The sequence below is a fragment of the Drosophila elegans genome, unplaced genomic scaffold, assembly GCF_018152505.1.
Source record: "Drosophila elegans isolate 14027-0461.03 unplaced genomic scaffold, ASM1815250v1 contig_208, whole genome shotgun sequence".
In the NCBI taxonomy this organism is placed as follows: Eukaryota; Metazoa; Arthropoda; class Insecta; order Diptera; family Drosophilidae; genus Drosophila; species Drosophila elegans.
Genome location: NW_024545578.1, coordinates 26,554,084 through 26,580,932, shown reverse-complemented (window position 1 = coordinate 26,580,932; position 26,849 = coordinate 26,554,084). Strand labels below are relative to the sequence as shown.

Below are 26,849 nucleotides of genomic sequence, written 5' to 3'. Positions count from 1 at the left end.
AACAGAAAAGTTACATTAAAAAAAAATAGTTTTTTATATTTATTGTTTCTTTGGGAGCTATATGAAAAAATCCGATTTTGATGAAATTTAAACCGTAATTCTGAAATATTTAACCATTACTATATGTTGAAGAACTAAAAAAAATTAAAAAACAGCAAAGTTATAATTTTTTTATTTTTTGCCCGATTCTTCTTATGGGAGCTATATGCTTTAGTCTTTCGATCCGACTTATGTGTTATATGCAATAAAAAGACAAGTTTTGGAAAAGTTTCATGTAGATAGCTTTAAATCTGAGAGATTAGTGTGCGTAGAAACGGACGGACAGACGGACGCACAGACGGACAGAAGGACGCACAGACGGACAGAAGGACAGACGGACATGGCTGGATCGACTCTCCTAGTGATGCTGATAACGAATATATAAGTGACGTATTACCAAATACTCTAGACATAAAGCCTAACACCCAGCCTGTATATCCTGAGATACCCATTACTTCATTTGTCAAACATAACAATAACACCTAGCCAGTATATCCCGATATAACATTTCCCATTAGACATAAACATTTCCCATTAGACATAAACATTTCCCACGTCTGTTATCAACAGTCCCCTTACTATAAACATTTCACACAGCTTTACCGACGACAGAATACATAAACAAATTATAAACTTTTAAGCAAAGAGTCCAGCTTGATAACCCATTCATCAGCATAAAAGCTTTGACCAATCCAAATTTGATAAACAAAAAATGGGTTGTCATTCATCAGGCCACCATTTCAACCAATTGAAGCCATAGTTATAAGAATAATGCAATTGTAAAATCAGTTCAACTTTACCAATAAAACTCCACTGTATATTAAAATAAAAATCGTTTTTTTAATATATTTCAAATTGAAAAATCTATTTTATATACTTTATAGGGTAGAAAATATGTTCTTCATTGCGTTGCAAACTTCTGACTGAAATTATAGTACCATCTGCAAAGGCATATAAACTAATATTCGCTATTTTGGCTCAAAAAATATCACGATAATATTTTTCGTTTAGTAACCACGCAGACCCATAGTGGCCTCTACTCGACTAGCGCAAGGGCTGTGTTGGTGTTGTGTTGCTCCTCGTCTTTATCCTCTGCGTCGTTGCTCCTCGACGCTGTTCTCTGCGGCGTTGCTCTTGACGAAGCTCACCTCACTTAAGGTGTAGCGCCCAACAGGTAGAACTATGTTCTGCCTCTTTGCCCAGTAACCTTTTTCGCAGATTCCATGCAAGGACTTCTTGACCTCGATTTAATCAGCCTCCGTTGGATCTCAGCGTTGTAGCCTTGGCCTTGTAGACTAATCGTCGTTCGGCGTCTCGACTTTGCCATCTAGATTCTGGCATTCGGCACTTGATTAACTTGCTACTGGTCTCCCGCACTATGAGTCCTCTTTGTGCGTGTCCGAAGTTCGTCTTTTTACCGTTCGACCTTATTGGCCTTGCCTTATGATGGTCCAATGTCCAGCTCGGTACCGTTACTTCACGGTGTCTCTGCTTTGCTCGGGTCCAAGGCCCGTTGTTTACAGTTTGACCTGCCCTTGACTTCTCTGGCATTCTAGCCTCCTTCGCGTTTGCTATGCAGTTCTCCTGCACCGAAATTTGTGGGGAGTTTTAAGACACCTCACAGTTGTTAAATAAGTAAGCATATTTATATTTTCAGTCAGAAGTTTGCAACGCAGTGAAAGAGACATCTCCAACCCTATAACGTATATATATTCTTGATCAGCACCACTAGGAGAGCCATGTCCGTCTGCCTGTCTGTCCGTCCGTTCGTTTCTATGCAAATTAGTCTCTCAGTTTTAAAGCTATCTGCATGAAACTTTCCCAAAAGTTGTCTTTATTTTGCAGGTATTATATAAGTCGGAACGAGCCGGATCGGACGACTAAAGCATATAGCTCCCATAGGAACAATCGGAAAACATGAAAAAAATTATAACTTAGCTGTTTTTGATTTTTTTTTATAGTGATGGCATTTCTATTGTAATGGCATTTCTATAGTAATGGCATTTTGACATAGGTATAGTAATGACTAAATATTTCAGAATTACGGTTTAAATTTCAATTAAATCGGACGACTTTATCGTATAGCTCCCATGGAAACAATAAAAATATATAAAAATTTTTATTAATGTAACTTTGATATTTTTTATTTTTTATTTTTTTAAATTATTTTTGAACTTATTATTAATTTGACAGTTCAGAATTACGCTTTTAATTTTATTTATATCGGAAAACGATATCATTTAGCTGCCATAGCAATTATCAAATAATTAAGCTGCAAATCATCATAGCTTCAATGTTTTTAAACATAAACGCAAGTAAATCATAATTTTAATGTTTTCAAGAAAATTTAGTTTTTGCAATAGCTGTAAGGGCTTATGAACTTCGGCTTGCCGAAGTTTGCTTTCTTTCTTGTTTTATATTACTTTAATACTATTAATTACTATTTTTTTAAAGTATTTCTGTGTACACCGAAATTGTAAATATCGAACTATTGTTAACAGTGAACTGCTTTAATGGTTAATACAGTTCCTCAACAGTTTACCGATTTCGGTCATCGATAGCTTATTTTCCTAGAAATCGATCATTCTTCAACTCTTCCATACATATTATAAGGATAGGTTTAACCTCTTGACGAGGTAAGAACCTAACCTCAAAAATTTCTTATATCAAATTTTGTGACGATTATTATTATTAAATTTACCAAAAAAATAACTGTAATTTATTTAATTAGTGTCGTAATCGGCGCAAAGCTGCGCAATATAATCAAGCCCTGTTACTAAGCAATTCAAATCAGTGTGTTGAATTATAAACGAATTAAATAACTTAAAGTTAAATTTTTGGTAAAATAAATAATAATCGTCAGAAAATGTAATATTAAAGCTTTAGATCAGAAAGACTAGCTTGCGTTGAAACGGACGGACGGACGGACGGACGGATGGACGGACGGACGGACGGACGGACGGACGGACGGACGGATGGACGGACGGATGGACGGACGGAGGGACGGACGGAAGGAAAGACGGACAGACGGACGGATGGACGGACGGACGGACGAACGGACGGATGGACGGACGGACGGACGAACGGACGGATGGACGGACGGAGGGACGGACGGAGGGACGGATGGACGGACGGAGGGACGGACAGACGGACATGACTAGATCGACTCTCCTAGTGATGCTGATCAAGAATATATGTACTTTATAAGGGTCGAAATTGTCTCCTTCACTTCGTTGCCAACTCCTGAGACATATGTACACTTTTATGAGTCCGTCAGTGAGAATCGAACCCGGGTACCTCGCGCGAACCGACTTCATACTGCTTCATGAACGCGTGCAAAGACGACAGGGCAAAACGAAACACTATTTGAACCAGAATATATTTTGTTTCTAAAGTTCGTTAAGTCGCAACCGTGAAAGTTCATGTTGCAGATATTCAAAATATTCGACATCAATTAAGTTTTCATAAAAAGTAGTATTTTGTTTGTCCACATTGATGTTTTTGTCGGCATTGGGATTTGATCTTTCGTAGCTTAGAATTCTGATTATACGCTCTAACCCTAGGCCACGGTTTCATTCGCAATAAAAGCAAGCAAAAACAAGAATCAGAACACTCAATTCAACAATTATATTATTTGGGGAATATTTATATTTTTTAGTTAATAATTATAATTAATTAGGTTTTAGAAATTTTACTTTATGGAAGTGAAACACATTCTAACAAACATATTTGGTTGCCAAAAAACCTCAGACCTTTTCGAAGGTGCCGACTGGAAATGACGCTACAGTGCCAGTGCGATATCAAGTGGCGTTCTTTTTTCCAATACCCAAGTCATACATGGTGAACTGTGGTCGTGGTACTTTTTAATTTTAACTAGGTTTTGGAGCTTGCAGACTTAGGACGGAAGTTTTAAACAAAAACTTCTCATATAAAGCAAAAATATCTCTTGGCGAGGTATGAATAATAATCACATATTTAACTCAAAAAATATCTTATATCAAATTTTGTGACGATTATTATTTATTTAACCAAAATCTTTCCAAAAACAAAAACCTTTTTTTATTGCAGATAAGTTCGCTGTTTTTCATTAAATTTGACTTTAAATTTAACTCTATAATATAGTAACTATTTATTATAAATATTAAATATTGTATTTTACTATCTGTGGATAACGGACCAGAATTGGATAATGATATAATATAGCTGCGATTGATCTAAAAATAAATCTAAAAGTCGGCATAGCTTTGTTGTTTTTTAACAAATGCGCATAGAAAACAAAATAAAAAGTTGTATGGAAAATTTCATTTTTGTAATGGCTTCAAGGGTATATATACATCGAATTTCCAAAGTTTTCTTTCTTTCTTGTTGTATTTTATTTTGTATTTTTTTTAGTTTTTCAAACAATGAGACTTAATTGTTTAAGCGCACTTGTTTATTTAAAAATATAGTTACGAGACGAACTTAATATCTTATTGCTCATTTATTATATGCAATAAATTAGTAAGAGGAATTAACACATTTTAAATTGGTATATACACCATCCATAAAAACATGGTCTTTGGTTTGCTCGCGGTTTAATTGACTTCTTACCAATGCTAACAAAAAGTTTATTTGTACTACATATGAGTTTATATGTATGTAGATATATGTAAAAAAAGTAAACAACCAGATTTATTGGCTGTTGACTGCTCAATGCTAATGGTGGTTCTCATTAGTACATTTCAGGCAACTGAAATAACGAAGTGTGAATTCTGGGCGGAGCCCTAATCGTGTTAAGGCATACGTATTTTTAAAGTCAAACATTTAAAGTTGTAGTCGGTCTTAAAAACAAGATGAATCGGCCGCTCGGAGACGGAAAATTGTGCTTAAGTTTTATTCAAGTTGATTCTAATAATGTTTGCACTGATGTAAACAAATTAGTTAATAGCAGTTTTAAATTTTCAATTGATAAAAATGAGAAAAATACTAAAATTGAAAACACTGGACGATTAGGACTTTTTAGTATTGACAACATATTGAGTAACTCAGATTCTTATTCAAAATTAAATTGTCGAACTAAGGATAATACTACTACCTTTATACAGCCGGCAAGTAAGATCAATTTTTTTTTACTGAAAAATCTTACAAAATTGTTAAAGATATATAAGTTAAAAAAAAACAAGAAACGAAAGAAAACAATCAAGTTTTGTTTTTCTCTAAAACATTGTCAATTGAATTTAAGTGCAAAATAGATAAGAAACAATAAAATAGGCAAGCCTCGGCCGAGGCTATTTCAAAATTTAAGTATTCTATAAATCAAATATATTTCGTTTTTAATGCGTTTATCCGTTTACGTTTTCGATCGTTCCTGTGGCAACTTTATTATATCATTGTTCAAACTTAATAAATTATATTCATCTAAATTAAAAAACAACGACTTTTATACACTCAAAATAAAGTTTACCATTAAAAATATATCCAGAAAAAATTTTTAGTTTCCAGAAAATGTTTTTCAACTCAAGGTTGTTTTATTTTTTGCAAATTTTACCATTCAACAAAATCACTCTAAAAACATGAAAGGAAGCAAACTTCGGCAAGCCGAAGTTCATATACCCTTGCAGCTATTGCAAAAATTAAATATTCTTGAAAACATTAAAATTATGAAAGTTAACTTTTTTTAAAATTTTATTTATTTTATTTGTGGGAGCTATATGATATAGTCGTCCGATTTTAATGAAATTTAAACCGTTATTGTAAAATATTACTATATGTCGAAGAGCTAAAAAAAAAACTTAAAAAGCAGCAAACCTATACAGCCCTGCTCCTGTTTTCACTTCAGAAAGATTCACACAGATTCGAATTTCTCAGACCTCAATTTTCACATCCAAATGATTTGCACGGAATTTAGATCCCTCTGTAAATTCTCTGTTAACTTCCGCAAAAATCACAAGGAAACTTTTCGGCAACCATTTGGCTGACGGATTCAGATCCGCAAGAACAGAAATTAATTATTTTAAAATACTTTGCGATAACTTAAGTGCAAATGAAATTTGTAACTTATTCTTTGATGTTTTAAGAACATTGTCGCATAACAGATTTGGTTAATAGTAACATATTTGACTTTTTAAAAATTATTTTGTGATGGCACCTCAGAATTGCTTCGATTCTAATCTACCGGAGTTTTGCAAATCCGCCGCAACTGTTCTAGTTTCCGAACGAATTTGATAAATAATAACATTTTATCTTAATTTACGGTTGGGTAATTGGGTTTCCAACAGTTGTTGGAAATAGTAATTTCCCTAGGAAATTTGCAATGATAACGAATTCATTTCCGAGTGAAAACTGATAACTTTTTTTTATTTATTATGCTATATACTATAGTCGTCCGATCGTTCCGACTAGAAAGAGAACTTTTGGGAATGTTTCATGCAGATAGCTTTAAAACTGAGAGACTAGAGTGCGTAGAAACGGACGGACAGACATAGATAGATTGACTCTCCTAGTGATCCTGATCAAGAATATTTATAAGGTCGGAAATGTCTTTTTTACTGCGTTGCAAGCTTCTGACTGAAATTATAATACCCTTTGCAAGGGTATTACTAGAAAATTTTTTCTAAATAATAGGAATGCTTATAAAAACATCCTTTAATATAGGAAGTACTTCTCTGCCCTAGCAAAAAAATATAATTGTTTTCTATAATATAAAAATGTTTTTTAAAATATAGAAATGTCTTCTAAAATACAAAAATATTTCCTAAGTATGGAAGTGTTTTCTGAAACATAGAAATCAATTTCTAAAAATTTCATACCCTGACCCTAACATATTACTAACCCTAAATTATAGAAATTTTCTAATAATTTGAAATATTCGGATTCTTGTTATTACTTCTAAGCTACGGAAGTTCAAATCACACTGCCTACACTAACATTTTTTTTAAAATTTATTTTAATGTATAATTTTTTGTTTAAAATCAAAATACATTTTTTTGTCATGTGCAATAAAATAACAATCTTAGAAAATTGGTCTCGAAAATTTTGACTGTCTGTACCATAAGTTTCACGGTTCCGACTGACCACGGTTTAAACAGTCTTTCGTGTTGCCTTGCGTTTTTTACACGCGTCGTATAGTTCTCGCGCGGGAGGCACGGGTTCGATTCTCACCGAGTGACCAATACAAATTGTAAGTTTCTTCTCGGGTAGATTGATTAGAATTTACTATTATAACTTAATTATATCATGTTTATCCCACATATCCCTTCCCCAGCTTTTCTGTTGAAATTTTCAATACAAACAAAATTTTCAATTCAAACAAAACAGTTCAAATTGAAACCTTCAATTCAAATTTCAAATTAGTTGAAATTGAAATTCTCAATTCAAACAAAGCAGTTGACATATAAATTTTCAATTCAAACAAAACAGTTAAAATTTAAATTGCCAATTCAAACAAACCATACATTACGTCTTAAGCAAAAAATGCTGTCAACAATACAATGCTAAAAAATGTATATTTTCAAAAATAAATAAACTCTATTTCTTTAAAAATAATATTTATATTTTGTTTATCTCCAGAACTGAAGATATGAAATATAATTGGCATGAAAACAGGTGAAAAACGTAATTTACACTTTAAAAAAAAATGGTACTATACAAAAGATGTTGAGTACCATTTTTTTAATCTGCACAGGAAAATCAAGTTTGATCTCTGGAGGATTTCATCGATTTAAATTTGTAAGCCAGTGTTATTATATATAATTAAAAATTTTCTAAAAAAGTTAAAACAAGTAAAAAGAAAATATATATAGAAAATATATAAAGTCAGTGTTATTATATATAATTAAAAATGTCCCCTAAAAAAGTTAAAACAAGTAAAAAGAAAATATATACAGAATAAATAGTGCCTTTAAAAGCAGGAGTCGAGAACTCAAGCCGTTCTCGCCCAGAACCCAACCAACATACGCCATTCGCCACTAACCACTTGCATTCTATGCGCACAATGCACTACTTTGTTTTGTTCCTCGTTTTCAACACCATTAAAACCAAAAGGCATTTAAAAAATTGAAAGCCTATTTAATTTCTTGAAATAGATTAAATTAGAACTCAGTGACACGAGAACGTATAAAGCGGATATATGTTACGTGTGAGTTTGTTTTGTGTTCGGCTTTACAAAAAAGCCGCCGCAAAGAGACAAATTTGTGTTCCTCGATACTAATCTGAGTAACAGACTGTAGATCGATTGACAAAGTGACATGAGCATAGCTTATAAAATCTTATTCCTGGGATTATAATCTTATTTCTAATAACCAACGGAGTGGCTTGCTATCCCAACTTGGGAAAGCAAGCTACCGTGATAGCACCTATTTTGTATATATTAATTGCTTTTAGACTAATTTATATTTTTGTTTAGGGTTATTTATTACTCCCAAGCCTGTTTAGGCAAAGGGTTAGATATATTTATAAATGTTTTCCTTAACACAGCTATGGCTTCGGAGTACTAAACGTAGACTAAGTTAAGGTTCTGATCCGGCCACAGCTTGAGGGCTTTGCCTGCTAGCAGCGCTGTCACCAAAATGCAAGGTCAGCATTTGGTATCCGGCGATCATTCGCTGGGCGATGGGGCGATGGCACCCGAATTGTGGATTCGGCAGTTTCCTTGCTGCGCGTGTTGGCCACCGGATATGACCTGCAACTCGACAAATTCCGCTCATGGGAACTGGTCGTGTTAACTCTTCCCTCTTTTAAGTGGTTGCCGTCCCGGTGACCTGCTGCTTCTACGCCGCCATTGGATCCTGGGTTGCCTTGTTCTCTGGTCCTGAGAGCGTGGTATCCTAGCCAAATGGTAGAGCACAATAGGAAGGAGGCAAGTATGTCGAAGGAATAGCTAAGGAAGAAACCCGCGGTAAATTTTTCTCTAAGGGTCCAAATGTGGTGGAGATTTCTCAGGCTCAGCTCGTAAAGAAAGGGGAGGCTGAGTCGGTTCTGATGAGCGGTGATGTTTACCAGGGTCATGGCTGAGACTGCAGGCTTTTTCCTCGAAGTTCCAAGTTGGTTTATGTACCAGGAGCCGTTTATTGATACCCTGCTAGAGTAGGTTACAAGGTATGAACCAGATATTTCTTGTTTTATACCGAGGTCGTCGATGATGGGTGTCGTTGATGATGAGGGTACCGTGATCCACTACAGTAACTGGGCTCAAGTGACCTGGTAGGGTGGAGCATTATCAGTCACCCAGGCCACCATCTGTTGTGCGCATGCCTTGAAGTTTCTCGCAGAAGGTAGTGCCTACTGTAGCTTTAAAGCCCCCGATGTTTACAATTCGTGCTGCGCAATCGGCGACTAGTTCTCCATTCTCGAAGCCTAGGATCCTGTTGTGGTGCTGAACCGGGTAAACTGTTATCTTTTTACAAACTAGCTTAGAGTAGGGAAATTTAATGAGAAAGTGGATTATTTCTGAATTTTGCTTATGTCTAGCATACTTCTAATATTTCTACTAAGCTTATGTTAGTAGGCTGTTTGTCTTTGAATTCGCCTATGTCGCTGCTATCCAGGATAGCCGATATTTTCTAAGTCTGTGATAACAATTCTGTTTTTTGCTAAAATGATTTCTAAAAGGTGGGTCTCTTTATCTCTGTCTACTTTCTGATTTTGATTCATATAATTGGTAAGTGCATTTAAACGTTCTTGAAATTTAATATTTAGCTCAGATAGTCCTTCGGCGTTAAATTGATTTCTAAAAGGTGGGTCTCTTCATCTCTGTCTACTTTCTGAATTTGATTCATAGAATTGGGAAGTGCATTTAAATGTTCTTGAAATTTAATATGTAGCTCAGATTGTCCTTCTTCGGCGTTTCTTAATTGTTTCTGTTTAAACTTTATTTGCTCCCAATCATTAAAGTCGGGAGTTCCTGCAATGACTTTAAGTGTTGTTCCAATCAAGTTAATGCTCCTAGTATCCCTGCGGTGGATTTTAAGGATAGCAAATAATTTACGAATGTGTCCTAAGTCCGTGGTTACTACCTGAGTCCTGTGATCGTTCGTAAAGGTCTCTGTCATTGCTTCTGTCTGGTCCGCATAGTCCTCGATGTCAAGTTCGTTGAGTGCCGTAGGTAAATGTAACTATTCCAAATTAATATGTCACCGTCCACTATGGGGATGTAGTCTGCGTTCGTATAGTTGTTAAGTTTGACTGTCGCGTTCGTCATGGCAGCCGTTAGCGTATGTAGTAAAAAGTATTTCTTAAACCTAAAAAAAAATGTAAGGGCAATTTTAAAATTTAATGATAATCTTTATCGTCCTTATAGACCACCCTCCCTTTAATGAGAACCGTGGTCCCCAGGTCTTCTTCAATGGTTTCTTCTGAGCACGAAGGTGAGAGTTTATTTCCTAGACGTTTATTTGCCTTTAGGAACACCTTGTCCCCCACGTGATAATTTTTATGGGTTCTGTCCTTGTTAACATAGTCAAGAGACTTATTCTGTGCCTGTTGAATTTTTTTTGAATTTCTTTCTCAACTTCCGTGGGTGTCGAATGTATCAATTCTATTGGTTTCCTGTTTGTTACTGTGTGAATAGTTTTATTTTATCTGTTGGTTGCCAGTAAAAGGATTTCGGTTGTGTCGTTCAATTTATTTTCCAATTTCAGGCACCTAGCTATTTCTGCGAGAGTGCTATGGAATCTTTCTACCTGATCATTTGAAGTGCTGTGTAGGAGGGGTGCATTTGAGATGCAAATATTAAAATTATTAAGTAGAATTGATTTTATCGTTTCGGAGTTAAGTGACCTCTCGTTGTCACAGTAAATAGTTTTTGTGTTCAGAAAAAAAATTATTACATATAATATTAGAGCTTTTACATCAACGATGGCTCTTGTGGTTTTTTTTGTACTATAGCGAATTTGGAAAATTTGTCGATGCATGTGAAAAAAGTTTTCCGTCTGTTGAAAATATGTCGATATGAAGAATTTTTCCTGCGTAAGAGGGTATTGGTGTTTGGCCGCCCGTCTGTTTGGTGGAGTGGCGGCTGTACTTGGCAATGGAATAGATTCTACAATTTAAAGTAACCTCTGATGCTAGCCTGAGCATTTTTTGAAAAAATAGTCCCGTAAAATTTGTTTTACATTTTCCTGAGCAGCACGGTGGGCTCTATTTTGCTCAGTTATTATGATTTCCTTTTGTTCGGTTTTATTTGTTATGTCCTTCATAAAGCTTTTTGAGTACTTAAATGTTGTGCCTGGGAATAACTCGATTATCCGATGCTGAATACAAGCTAGGACTGGTAGGAAGCAATGTATCGCATTTACTACTTCTGGATTTATTACATCTTGAATTGTATTGATCAGGCTATTGCGATCCGAGAACTTTATTATGTGTCTCATTTTGGTTTTGAATAAAATAAGGTTGTCTATAGACGAACTGTTTCCTTCTTCAATTATAATTTGATTTCAGAAGCAGTTGACCGGGTTTTCGGTCGTGTCAATGGTGTAAGAAAGCGATTGCTCGCTATGTATTGCAGCCGCGTCCGATTCTGGAGTGTCTTGTAAGATGTTGGCGAGACAATGCGTCTGCTACAAGGTTTTCCTTGTCTGGCTTGTAAATTACTTTAGCTCCGTGATCACCGATAATACCTTTCCAGCGTTTTAGATTCGCATTGGGATTTTTATCCGACACAGCGAATGTTATCAGTGTGATCAGTATAAATGCGTAAGTCTTTTACTCCGTATAAGTAGTTGCGGAGGTTTTTTAGACCGAGACCGAGACCTGAAGCGCCCGTTGTTAAATCAAACGGCTTCGTAAAGTCAGGGTATGGCAGTAGGACATCTTCTGATGCTAAAATTTCTCTTAACTTATGAAATGCCTCCCTCTGCTGTTAAGTCATTTCGATATCAATTTTCCTTCATTGATACTTGCTTACTTTTCCATTTTCCCCTTTTAGTATTCCTGTAAGAGGTCCTGCTATTGATGCAAAACCTTTAATAAAGCATCTATAATAACTCACTAACCCCAAAAAAGACCTCAGGTGAGGTTCGTAAGCACCCTTCTTATACTATAAATTCCAAATATTGAAGGTTTTTTTAAAAAACTGTGACTTAAGAGATTCTCAAGAACCCACTGAATATCAATAACATGGTCCTCTTTTGTCTGAGAAAAAATTATTACATCATCAACATACAAATAGCATGTTTTTGAAATTTTTTCCGTAATACATCTTCAATAGCCCTTTGAAAAATGCTCGGAGCATTTTTTAGGCAGAACGGCAATCTACAAAATTCATACTTACCGTTATTTATTGAAAAGGCTGTTTTTTCCTATCCCTTTCCGCCAGTTATATCTGGTGGAAGCCCGACTTAAGCTCAAGTGTTGTAAAAAATTTAGATTTGCCCATATTTGACAATATGGTAGAAATCGCGGGAATAGGATATCTATCGTCCACTGTTTTCTGATTTCATTTCCTGAAATCAATAACTAATCTTTTCTTTTTTAACCCATTTTGGTCGGTGCCCTTTTTGTCCACGATCCAAGTTGCATTGTTGTAGGATGATCTAGATGGCCTTACGATGCCGTCCGCTAGAAGTTGTTTAACCTCTGCGTTCACAAATTCTGTAACGCCAATGGGGTGCGGGTACGACTTGGAGTACACCGGTTCCCCATCTGTTTTTATTGTGGCAATAGTGTTTATGTTAAAAGGTAGAGCTTCCTCTGGGTCAGCGAAGGCTTTGGAATTTTTTTAATCGTATTGTCAAAAACGGGTTTTATTGCATGTGGGACACTTTCATCATCAATGTTGATGAAATTAACCTTTTTCTGATTTGGTGAATTAAAGCTTTCTGTTTTCTGTTCAAGTTTCGCATTTACCTATTTAACTGAATCCCTTAAGAGCAATTAAGAAAAAGAAATGAGACTTAACTTGAAAAATTGAAATTAACGGTTTTTTTGTAATTTGTGTGTGGCCATGACTTAACACTAAACATGGTTTCTACTTCCGCGACGCCTTTCAACATCGGGATGGGTGCAATGTAATTTTTTGAAGTTTCGGTTTCGGTTTAACTTCCCGCCCTGCTAGCCTTCGTGTAATGTACGGGAGCAGGGATTTTATTCTAAAAAATTGCTAGTATCATCTGCATCTAAGTCATCTTCAATGTCCATAGCACACGCTTGGGCGACGAAGTCGTATTCTTCCCCCGTGAGTTTTTCCTCCGGCAGGTAGTTAATTTTCTGATGGCTCCTTGTTGACTGCCCTTTTCGCCAATTTGTGGATTGTTTGAATTGCGAGAGAGTATCAACCTCCATCGGCTCCGGTGAGGGCCTGGCCTGACTATTTCGTAAAAAAGGGCTTCGGCTTTGTTTAAAAGCGCAAGTTTCTTTATTACTCCAGTTTTGATTTTTTATGAAGTGGGGGTTTTTTTTATTGCCCCCGTATTATGATTTTGTTTATGATTAGAGGAATTTGACTGGTGTGAGGAATTTTTCCACGAAGGTGGTCGATAAGTATGTGTTTTTTATTCAGCAAGTCGGGCGAAACTGGCCACAAATATGCTTCTATCGTTACTTGATTCTGTCTCTTGGGCTAGGGCTAATGCTGTTGGTAAATCTCGCGGTTGCGCTGGGAAAACAGCTTCATTTAATGATTTTTTCAAGCCGGAAATGAACGCATGAAGCGCATCTTCCCTAAATTAATACCAACGCTGAGGCTGCATCATGTGTCAATACTATTTTATTTATAAGAAGTGTTAATTTTTTTGCACCTTATCATAGTATTTAAGAAGTGGTAGATCCCCTTGCCTTGACAAGCTCAGTTCTTGCTGAATCACATGTGTTGGAGTTTTGTCCGCGAATGTGATATCGAGACGTGCCAAGATGGCGTGAAAGTTTAGCACTGTATTAAACGAAGCTATCAGGCCACTGCCTGATAATGCCGACTGCTGCCATTATAAGGCTCAAATACCTTACAGGCCGCAATGGCTGTCTGTCTCCAGGATATGTACGACTCCTGTTTCCCATCAATCTCGGGAACTGACTTAATAATGTCTAGAGGCTCATTGCAATCTGCCCCTGGTGTGATAGGGATTCCTTAAAAGTCTCGATTTTAGGGGCTTTCACTTTTAGCCTGTCCAACTCCCCTATGATGGTTCCTAATTTCTCATCGAACAGCCTTTGTTGTCATTCTAAGGCCGCGTTTATAGCTGCATCCATGTTCGCGATTTGTTCGGCCTGCATTTCTCGCGTATGGGTTTCTATCCGTTCGGGACTTTCGAGAACACTTTTTTTTAATACAATTTGACTTCTACTGGTTGATAAGGTGCAGGTCTCGTCTTGGTTGTTTCTCTTTATTTACTTTGGTTGTTATTAACCGCTTATATTCTTCTAATATTTCATCCCCCGACGAGCTAGGGTCGTCGTTTCTGTACATGAGTTAGAGCTTTCTTTTATTTTCCAAAAAAACCCGTTTAATACTTTCGGGTATAAAATCGAAAAAAACATTAAAATAAATTAAATTGTACTCACAGACCATTTATTCATATTATATATTTTTTATGTTTTCTACTGAGAATTTTGCGAATAATAGAAACAGCCTACTTACATTTTTTGTTAGTGCAGCTTGTGTATTCCGATCCCTCGTGCGGGGCGAGGGGTAAAAAGTGCGCTGGCAACGACTGCTGACGGCGACTGCAACTGCGAACTGCGACCTCGAGGACTGCTGATTTCTCGTGCGGGCGAGGAACAATTTTTGAAAATTTGATGGCTCAATTTTTTGTCTAACATTTTTTCACTCTTTTTTATTAACTGCCTACCTTTGGTTGGGGTCCGACCTCACGGGTATTAGTTTAATAAAACTTCGCGCGTTTTTTTTCGATTAAACTTCGGTTTTTTTTTATTTAATTAACTCCTTTATTATTTTCTTTTTTAGTGAGTTCCTTTTTTCAAGTTTGGGCGCCAATTACTTTTATACCGTTTTATATTTTTGTTTAAGGTTATTTATTACTCCCAAGCCTGTTTAGGCAAAGGGTTAGATAAATTTATAAATGTTTTCCTTAACACAGCTATGGCTGCGAATTACTAAACATAGACTAACTAACAAGGTTCTGATCCGGCCACAGCTTGAGGCCTTTGCCTGCTAGCAGCGCTGTCACCAAAATGCAAGGTCAGCATTTGGTATCCGACGATCATTCGCTGAGCGCATGTTCCCTGTTCTGCCGCTTAACTTTTATAACTTAACTTTTATAATTGTGTTTGGCTCATGTGGCGGCTGTGCTTAGTTCATATACTTATATTAATACGTGTTTATGTTTGAACACACATCCTTAAACAATAACACCTTAAGAACTGCACAAAACTTGGCGTTTTGGCGATTGGAAATTAATAAATATTTTACGATTATGCGAAGTAGCCAAGCAAAATAGGGACAAACTTTAAATACATAGTGCAAGAAGTTGTCTTGGGCTAGAAGATGTTGTATAAAAACAAGCATGTTGTATTTAGCGGACATCTTCCTAGACAAAAAGGGTATTTGAAATTTAGGTAGCCAGAAGTAGTTTTTGGTCTTCTCTGGATCGCTGACCCTTGTTCAGACTCAGCCGCTTCTTTATATAGTGATCTAGGGTTAGAAATGGTGAAAATGTGAATTCCACTATTCCTATTCAAATGCCGTTTCATTCATAAACTCTTCCCATAATTGCACCCACTACTTTTGTCCTCAATTTAGGTGCAAAGTCTGGCATTTTCGTGGTCGTACAAAATAACCTATGGTGTCGGTTATCACATTGCAGAGCAATGAAGCCGGTTGACTTGGGAATGATTTAAGTTCAGTTTAGGTAAAATGATTGAACCAGGACAAATAGTGAAATGCAGTGCTATGGAGTGGGGAGGTATTGCAGGTCACTTCAGTCATAGAGCGGTGGTACTATTATTGAATTTAACTTTGAGGGTGGACCTAGGCATAAACTTTTTTTTTATTATGTTTAGCCTACGTATCACATATTTTCAACACAATGGACGACGAACACGAAAGTGTGCAAAGTAAGAGCGAGAGTTGTCTTTGACCACAGCAAACAAATTGAGAAAGAGACAACGAAGACAATTCTAAGCAACAACCTGGTGATAAGCGAAGACGTTACGTTATAGAATGCATACCGTACCTGAATTTGTGTTGGTAATCCAAGTTACAAGAATTTCCAAAGGGAGATCAGCTGCTTTAGCCGAATAATAACTGTTCGTTTATGAGATCTTCACAGGTAATCAAAACAGGCCAAATGTATAAGCCTCGTGCGGTATATGCAGAGCAGATGAACAAAAGAAGCCCCCGGAACGACGTAAAGTGTTTCAACTTCAACAGCATATAGTGTCGCAAGCCCAGGCTTCAAGATAGACCTTGAATTGAGCCATATACATATACATATACATATACAGGAAGTTTCAACCCCAAATTAAATATGTAAGCTGTTTGTCAAATAACAACATCAGCTCCCCTTCCTTGTCGTTCAAGTTGGCAAATGCTCCGATAGCGTTATGGATGTCCTGCAATAAAGATTTCCGTAGACTTGCTCAAATTCATGATTTTAAAATAATTTCGTTTTGATTTGCGACAATTCAAAAGTAAACAAACCCAGATATGCTGTTCGTGACAATCACATGTCGGCATTAGATAAATGCTAATGCGACACATTTAAAAAGTTCACTAATGCGGCAATGGAATCAAGCTATTACTGAACAATCTATTTCAATAATTTTCTTTTTAAAACGTTCTTTAAATTGTGCATTCTTTACTTTCTCGTCAAATCTTTCATCTCTGACAGTTTCTTTATTTTCTTCATCTCTAACTGTTTCACTAATTTCTTTATCTCTAACTGTTTAACTTATTTCTCCATCTCTTTCTGTTTCACCTAAGGTCTCACTTTCATTCTTATCTAATTTTTCTTCAACTGTTTCCTTTTCCTTAACATGTTCATTAATTTGGACAAAATCAAAATTTTCCAATTTCTCCATCTTTACCATTATCCGAGCGTTTAGATCAATATTTAAATTACATGTGAAAATTTAATACTATTTTGTATTAACGAACGCCAAACTTTTGTGATTGCAGTAGGATTCGGCTGATTTATTTGCGATATTAACTTGTGTAAAAGCTAACGAAAATGCGACGACGAAAGGGAGTGGTTTCGATGGATTTAACTCCATCACTAAATTTAAATAATTTCTCTTAGAATCTAACTTATGCTAAGGTGGCGAGAGACGGGGCGAATTCGCATGAGCGAACGGACAAAAGTTTTATTGGCTCCCGCTCTCGTCCTACACTTGAGACTTCAATTTAAATAAAAGCGTCAAGTGCGCAAACACCGCTTCCTCTGAAGGGACGACGTCCTTCCGCCCAGAACGGGCAAAAGGGGCAGGCGGTGGACTGCTTACCGATTCTCCCCCTCCTGCGAGCTGACTTCCGCACCGCGAACCTTGCTATCGGCGCAGGCGTGCACCGCTACCATACGGCCTATCCTCCGCTGCTGGGGCGGAAGGTTGTCTTCGGCGATGACGACGAGTGCTCCCTCGACCAAGTTGGGCCCCCCCAGGTTCCACTTGGACCGCTGCTGGAGGCTGGGTATGTACTCCAGGGACCATCGCTGCCAAACCCTGTACCTGAGAGACGAGACACCTCGCCATCGTCACAAGCAGGTCAGGCTGATCTGGTCCGGGAGCGCCGCTGATGCTGGGGCCATAAGAGGGCCGCCGATGAGCATATGACGGAGGGCTTCGCCGTCGTTTGGGTCGCTGCTTAGATCTCCGAGGGACCTGGAGTTCAGCACGGCCTCCACGCTGGTGAGGAGAGTTCCGAGCTCCTCCGCGGTCAAGAGGTCTTGGCCTACCTTCCGAAGGAACAGGTGCTTCGCAGACTTCACACCTGCCTCCCATAGTCCGCCGAAGTGCGGTGTTCTGGGCGGTATGAACGCAAACTAGCATCCTTTATTTTATGCGAATGCTTCGATTCCGCCCCCCTGCTCCTCCAGACGGAATCGGAACTCCCTCATGTGCCGACGAAGTTGGTGGCGTTGTCGCACGACACCTTCGCCGGAATCCCGGACACGTTGTTCTGAAGGGACCACAAAATCAACGCCACAAATATTAAACAGACGGAGAGCTCGAAATCTATCTGCTGGCAAGTTCACCATAATTTGCGTCAAGAGTTGCAGCTTGCAGCGAAAGCAACGCAGGCACGACCGAACTGTTCGTCGGCAGACTTCTTGAGCATTAACCAGCCATATTTTCTCGCGTAGACGACTTACGAGAGCTCGTGGGCCAGCGTGACAATTCGTAACGTGCAGGTATGACACATATGATGTGACGAACTGTGAGCTTTTAGACAACAACAACGAAAATTTGACTTCGTACGTACTTGATCGTAGCAATGTCAAGGAACACCAATCTAATTTATTTTCCTGAAGAAAAGGGTTTAGCTTTTGAATATTCGTTGCTACCGGTTTATTTTTCTGAATTTTACTTATGTCGTCCCTAAATTCGTGAACTTTTTTCAAAGGGCTTCGACACCCCTCTGCACCTTTAATAAAACGGAAAACCCACATGATCACTCTCAGAAGCTTAAGGTGCGACGAAAAGGACCCTATTTTCTGAAGCAAATAATTTGGCTCTGGGCTGACTACGAGAGCTTGTGCCGATTTGCGTAGCTGCATCGACACTACATCAGCAGGGAGTTCGAAATGTCTATTTACAGGCCAATTATTCTCTGAGTCTAGCAAAAACGAAGGCCAACCGAACCAAATCGACGTTGTAAGCTCCTCTACGTCACATCCTCGGGACACTATGTCTGCTGGGTTGACTTTCGTGGGAACGTAACTCCAAATTTCTTTGTCCGACACGCCTGAATTTCTGCAACCCGGTTCGAAACAAAAACCGACAACGACGAGGGATGGGTTTTGATCCAGTGGAAAGAGATCTCGGACTTTGTCCACCGGAAAACATTCTCAATGGGACAATTTAGCAATGGCCAGCTTCATTTCTAACCAAATTAGGTAAAAATCTGCGAAATATAGATATTTTTGCTGAAGCCTTTGTGTTGCTATGCAAAACATTTACAAGAAATCTAATAATTTTCCATTTATTCCCATAATGAACCAAAAAAAATTCATTATAATCGTTATAAATTGAAATGTTAATTTTGTAGCTATAAGATGAACATCTGAAATTATTAACCAATTCCCGTGCATTTGAAATCAAATTTTTGAAACTTATCTTGAGAAAATCTTGACCGCCATAACCATATTACGTCCATTGTCTGTACTTACGCGGTATAATTACAGCTTTTCAATGTCAAATTGCTCAAACACAGGCTACATTTTCACGCGTTTTATATTTGTTGTTATTCTTATCCTAGCGCTACAAGACAAGCCTTATACGCCAATGCACTTGTCACTCCACTCAGCGACTTTCACAGCGAGGAAATTGGTATTTACTATTATTATCCTAAATAAGTGAGAACAATTGTATTATATTTGCTTATAAAATTTGAATTGTTAGGATTATATATTTTTTTCTATTTTAGTGGTCTTTCATATATCGAAAGATTTTGTTCGTAAAAGTATGTGTGCTTGTGGTATTCTGAAATGTGTTTGGAAGACTGTTCTATATATAAAAGCCGATACGAAGAATTGACGTTCAGGAACTAGAGTATTTTTGCATTGTAAACGTAATCACTAAATTAGCCAATACTCTACATTCAATCAATTTCTTGTGGATAATGACACACTTCACATTTGTTTAATACATACTACAGTCTGACTTCTGCCATAAAAATAGGATTGCATTAATTGCAACTTGGTGCTAAAATATTAAAATTTACCAAGTCAAACGCTTTTGAAAAGTCAAGTAATGACAGAAAAGTTAATTTGCTTTCATCCGTGGGTTCGAATATCCTCGACGAAATCGATTAGTGCAGTTCCACAGCTTCTGTTCCTAAGCCTAGATTGTCTTGAACTTAGAGGATTGTTATTATTTAGAAATTTGGAAATTTTATTTGACATTAGCCGCTCAAAGACTTTTGACAAATATGTTAAATGGAAATTGGGCTGTAATCACCTTTTGATTTGGCTATTGGAATTATTTTAGCCATGTTCCATGGACTTGGAATTGCTGATTTTGTAAAGTTAGTTTTAAATGTATAAGTTATAATGTCAAGAAGTCGAGGGAGAAATTTTTATAAAAATGTTGGAATTAATCCGTCTTGGCCAAAGGTCTGAGTAACAAATATTTTTGTTTGGTCTATAAATGCATCCGAATTAAAGTTTTGGTCGCTGACAGTTGCTTGGTTAGCTTTATAAAAGTAAATTAAATTTCATGTATCATGATTTTTAACTAGTTGGTTAAATATGTATATATCACATAGATATGACATAAGCTATGATGTGACGCATATATAATTTCAGAAATGTACATCAAATTTATCAATTTTGTATAACCTTACAGAGGGTATTATAATTTCAGTCAGAAGTTCGATCTGGCCATGTCCGTCTAGTCTCTCAGTTTTAAAGCTATCTGCATGAAACTTTCCCAAAAGTTGTCTTCTGTTGCAGGTAGTACAAAAGTCAGAACGAGCCGGATTGGACGACTATAGCATATAGCTTCCATGGGAATAATCGAAAAAACAAATGGAAATATTATAACAAACTGCACCTTACCTTAAATCACAAAATAAAAGTCACTGACAGGTTCAAAAGTCATTGATAAATGACTTTTATTTTAAAAGTCTTTGATAACAGTTATTCTCAGTCGGGTAGAATAAAAGTTTTTTGAGAAATAAAATAAAAGTTTTTTAACAAAATATATAAAACGACTTTTAAATAAAAAAACCCTCAGTCTAAATAACGTATGTTTAAAGATTACTTTTGAAGCACGTTATCACAAATGAAGTGAACTTCAATAGCTCGTGGTGGTTAATTTCCGTTTCATAAATCTGTGTTCACACGGAGAAAGACTTGATTTACAAAGGTGCTGTCAATGTGGAGTCATAATATATTCTAAGATGTTTGGAATAGCCGAGAACTTATATAAATAACAAATATTGTTTTGTAAAAGGTTAACTTGTTCGTCTACTTCGGAAAGGGAATATATGTCATTCCAATTGCACAAATTAAAGGTGGAGTCCAAAAGGTCATAGTTGATATTTCTAAAGTCCCTAAAAACTATTGGATGGTCAAGGTATTGTAGGTCAAGTGCGTAAGTCAAGTATATGAGGTCATGTTTTGAGAACGACGGGACAATAAGTTGGTCATATATAGCTACTTTGTCTGTATTAGACACAAAAAATAAGTCTAAAAGCGAGTTGCGGGTTTTGGTAAAATGCGTAGGGGACACAAAGTTAACCCCCAGCGATTTCATGTCCTCTGCAAGGTGGGAATCCCTTAAAATATCGCTATTAAAATCGCCTGTTATAATGACGTCTAAATAATTAATTGACACGTCAGGAATGATGTTTAAAAATTGTTCATAGTCAATCCGGCAGTTAGGTCGGTATATACACCCAATTAGTAGCATATCAGCATATCTTTGGCATCTAATTTCTATAAATAAGTATTCAATTGCACTACTGGTTGAGTGTTTACATATAAACGTGGAACATAACTTTTTACTAACATATATTGCAACCCCACCCCCATGACTATCACGATCAGAGCGATGCAAATTATAACCATCACATTCAACTAAAACATCACATAAATTAGGAACAAACCAAGTTTCAGAAACACATATAACATCTACACTCGAATTGATAAAGAGGTATCTAAATTCTTCAATTTTTCGTGTGAAGCTTTGAGCATTTATATGACACACATTAAGACCAGCTCTCTTCTCTCCGAGAACCCTTAACATCGCATGGCTACTTGATCGATTTAGATTTATGTTTATGTTATTGTTGTTGCTGTCACCCATTTTAAATTATTTAATTGTAATATTAGCTGCGCTCGCAGTCTATAAATATTTATGACATAAAGACACACCACACCAAGAAACAAAATAAAATTAATGCGACTGATACTAATCCTAAATAAATATAATAAAACTACTGATAATTTCACAACAATGGTATATAAATAGAAGCGCCTCTTAGGTGCGAAATGAATTATCATTTAATGTCCCAGAACTAGCAGCTTCCAGCGCAGCTAATTCATTGGGGGTGCAAATCTCCAGTTCGCCCAGGCTTTGTTCGCAAATGGCCTCCCCTCCCTCTCTCTCCTTTACGAAGATATCTCCACGGCGAGAGAAAACAGCTGAAAAAACGGACAATTTTTATTCATGTTATATATTAAATAGAACGACCACAGTACCAGGAAATGGGAACTGAAACTTCTAAGCGAGCAATTAAAGGAACCGTAAGAGCGAATACACTGCACGCTTAGAACTTTCGAGAGAGATAGAGAGAGCAGAAGTTGAAGAGAGCTGGAGATCAAGAGAGCGGGAGTAAAATGCACTAAACCCATGCAAACCCAACACCAAAAACAAAACTACAGCGTGGAGGGACACAACGCAAAGGAAACTCCGCATAATCACAAAAACAGAAAATACGCTTAAAAGTTTTGCTAGTTTATAATTAAACGGATAATTTTTACTTGCGAAGCGAACAGAACATTATAATTTGAAATTAAGAGAAAAAACAGATTAACATAAATTTTTTAAGTCTCACCGTGGGCTTATTACTAAAACAAAAATCTCGAGCGCACGAAAACCTTTCTCGATCTTAAATGGCTGGTAATCTCCGCAACTGATTTCCAATATAAGTCGCCTCAATGAAATCGCCTCACTCGCAAAAGACAAAGCTATTTTCTGTGCCTTAGTACTGCTGGTAGCCTGTTAAAGATTTTTTAAAGGTTTTGTCGCCTCTTTTTATTTCCATCGACGAGAGCTCCCATTGTGGTATTCTGGGTTTGGAAAGTTAATTATACACATCTGCCTAGTAATACATATATCAGTGCAAATTCACCTAACATTATTGATAAATTGTTAAATTAATTTACATAAAATAAAGAAAGGAAGCAATATTCTTGAAAACATTAAAATTATGATTGACTTGCGTGTATGTTAACATTGAAGCCATTTGAAGCTTATTTGAAAGTTCCTATGGCAGCTATATGATATCGTTTTCCGATTTTAATAAAACTAAAAGCGTTATTCTGAACTGTCAAATTATTAATTAATCGAAAAGAATTTCTAAAAAAAATTACAAAATATAAAGTTAAATTTAAAAAAAAAAATGTTGATGAAAATTAAACCGTAATTCTGAAACATTTAACCATTACTATATCTCGAAGAACTAATGAAAAAAATTAAGAAACAGCAAAGTTAAATTTTTTTTTATTTATTTTTCGATTTTTCCTATGGGACCTATTTGTATAGGCGACCGATTTTGATAAAATTTAAACCGTAATTCTGAAATATTCAACGATAGCTATGATTTTTTCCAGTTCGGGTCCGTGGTCCCGACGAATCTGCTTGTACATCCGTAGGAAATTCAGAAGCAATATAAGGATAAAGAGTCCAGCAATGAGGCACAAAACATTGTAGACTTTAGTGATGTCCTTACGTTGTTTACCACGTTGGCCTTATTGTCGGATGCCTTCGAGGTTGTAGACCCAATGATATATAAATAGTGGGTTTCTATCAAGTTCCAAATTAGAACACTCGGATAGGTCTCCCGCGGTTACTGTTTTCGCCGGTAGTGGACCTAATGCGGATCCGGGGTCGTTTCTGTTTCGACTCCCGATTCTCAATTATCTTGCCCGATCATAAGGTGGCGGGGGACTTTTTATACCGACGGTATTGCGGATCATTTAAGTGTTCCCATTAAGGTAAAGCATTTTCCCGTTTTCTGGCTTAATGGCCCACTTCTGGATTCTGCTAAGATTCGTATTATTTGCTGCTCACACCCATTGCCTGCTGTATTTTCTTGTGAGTTGATTACTCTGACCAATTCGTTGCTGGGCAGACGGACAGACGGACGGACAGACGGACATGGCTAGATCGACTCTTCTAGTGATGCTGATCAGGAATATATATACTGTAACGACCCTGTTTTGGGAGGGCGGTATAGCTCGCCGTGGCCAGGGCTCGAGACAGAAATTTATTTCCTCTTTTGATCGGTTTTCCCAAATAATAACACAAATCGAACGCTACAGACTACGTTTTCTAACTATAATTATATCGAGCGTGATACTGTTTGCTACGTGGTGTCGGCGCTGCTGAAGAGCCGAATGTGGTACTGCTTGATGATATCGACGCTGCGGAAGGGCCGAGTGTGGTTCTGCTTGGTGATATCGGCGCTGCGGAAGGGCCGAGTGTGGTTCTGCTTGGTGATATCGGCGCTGCGGAAGGGCCGAGTATATCGCAGCTTGTTGAGTATCGCACTGCTTTATGTGCGGGATCGGCGCTACGGAAGGGCCGTATGTTGCACTGCTTGCTGCTGGCACCACGCAATCGTTCGAGGAACTGCTTGCCGTGTGTTGTTGACGTCGTGCGGTCGCTGGGTACACTGCTTGGTGTCGATGATGCGCTGTGGTCAGGTGTACTGCTTGGTGTCGATGATGCGCTGTGGCCAGGTGTACTGTTCGGCGTCGGCGTTTCGTCGGTCGAGTACGTCGGGTTCGTAGAGTTCTGGGTCGTTTTTAGAGGAACGAACTACTTGGATTTTCTAGTGGGATGTGGGAATGTAGGGCATCGTTAGTTTCGAGCTGCCGGGCATCGTTAGTTTCGAGCTGCCGTTTTATTCCGTATCGTTTCCGGGTCGGAAACGTGACTTCTGGGAGGAACTCACTGAGATGGGCCGGAGTTACGAAAACCGTGCCGGGCTCAGCGATCTCGACCGGACCTAGGTGCGTATTCCTAAACCACACCGGGCGTCGGTGATCCTCACCAGGTCGTAGAGCCGAATTTCAAACCGAACTCTTACGGATCCACTACCAAGACAAACTACCAGAACACTTACCCGGGTATTCCTCCTGCTGGTTGTTTTCCCGAGAGTCGTCGGAACGCAAGTGACTGGTCTGGGGCTGTGTCTTCGCTTATATAGGAGCTGCTTAGTGTGACCAGATCGGACGATGATGATAATCCCGCTTTGGGTGATCGGCTTTATTTGGCGATGATTATCGGCAATCGATAACTTCGTCGAATAAATGTGAGCGGGGCTGTTGGCTTTGGGCGCGCGTTTGAATAATAAAAGGCCAGTACTTGGAATGTTCTTTTTAAGCTTTAATGTGAAAGTTGAATTTTATATTTGTGACGGTGGGTCGTCACATTCCCCCCCGTTTAGGAGGCCGTGGCTCCCGTGGTCGTCACGCTGACGTTGCCACTTCGTTTTCTACCACAGGTTTCAGTTCGTTGATGTATGCTCTGTGTGTTTTTCCAGTCGCCGTATGTCTTATTGTCGCTATCACTGTTGAAACGAAACCCGTCACTTTGAATGGGCCCTCGTATTTCGGTGCTAACTTTGCTGCAAACCCATAGCTGCCTTTGACAATGGGTGTTGTCGTTCCCATACGAGATCTCCTACTTTGGGTCTCCAGTCTCTTTTCCGTAGGTTGTATGATTTGGCTTGGTCTTGTGCTGCTTTTCCCATGTTCCGATGTGCTAGTTTGCTCGTTTCTATCATGCGTTGTAACCTTGCCTCTATCGTTTCCTTTGCCATTCCGGATCCAGGTGTGGTTTCGTTATACAGGTTCCCGGATAGTCGTATTTCCCGTCCGTATAGTAGGTACGCCGGGCTGTATCCTCTTGATTCTTACCTGCTGCTATTAATGGCCATTGCTATTTCGGGTAGCCAGTCATCCCACCGTGTGTGTTCGGTTCCGGAGAATTGAGCTATCATAGTTTTTACTGTCCTATTTGCCCTCTCGGCTGGGTTCTCTTGCGGGGTGTATGGCGCTGTTAATTGGTGGACTATTCCCCATTTCTGTAGCTGTGCCTTAAACTTATTACTGGTAAACTGTACCCCGTTGTCCGAGATGAGTTTTTTCGGTGGACCATATCGTGTGAGGAGATGTTCCCGTAAGACTTTTAATACAATTTCTGTTGTTGCTTTTCTGACGGCTGCTAGCTCCACCCACTTGGAGAACTTGTCGAACATCACTAGAAGCATGTTATTGCCATGACTAGACTTTGGTAGTGGACCAACGAAGTCTTGTACCGTTAGCATGTTTCACAGCGACGTACGTACTGTTGTATGTCTCTGTGCATCCCTTGCCAATGGTACGATTGCCATTACCCGATGCTTCGTTTTCCTAACTCCTAGGTAGCCTGCTGTATCTTCGCTGTGGTTTTCTCGTAGCACCCGTTCTCTTTGGTTCTTTGCCACGCATAGCTTCCATGGTTGTGTATCCTCGTCTGTGGTCCATGACGGTAGATGTCTGTATAGTTCTCCTTCTATTAGTGCGTAATCTGGCCATGTTTCTGGTTCTTTTTCTATTGCAAGGAGTTTCTGTTTTATCCACTCGTCCTCCTCTACTTCGGCTCCGTGTATTTCTTCCTCGAGCATTCGGGACAATGCGTCTGCCACGACGTTAAGCTTGCCTTTGCGATAGCGTACCTCGAATAAGTATGGCTGCATTGCCAATGCCCATCTGGCAATCCGTCCTGAAGGGCTCTCGATCGAGTTAAGCAATTTAAGTGCTTGGTGGTCCGTGATAACGACGAAGTGGTACCCTTCCAGGTACATCCTTATTTTCTGATTGCCCCAGTGTATTGCCAGACACTCTTTTTCGGTGGCCGAGTAGTTTTGCTCTGTTTTTGTCAGCTTCCGACTGGCATATGAAATAACGTGTTCTCCGATTTCGTACTCTTTGGTCAGTACTGCT

The 26,849-nt window shown here is 38.1% G+C and overlaps 1 long non-coding RNA gene across 1 annotated transcript in view; it reads left to right on the top strand.

Moving 5' to 3' along the window:
* The first annotated feature begins 4,778 nt into the window (after positions 1–4,778).
* LOC108137821 overlaps positions 4,779–26,849 on the top strand; it is a 55,165-nt gene continuing 33,094 nt past the window's right edge. The window contains exon 1 of the long non-coding RNA XR_001774063.2: positions 4,779–5,130. This is a non-coding gene — a long non-coding RNA (uncharacterized LOC108137821). The remainder of the gene's footprint in view (positions 5,131–26,849) is intronic.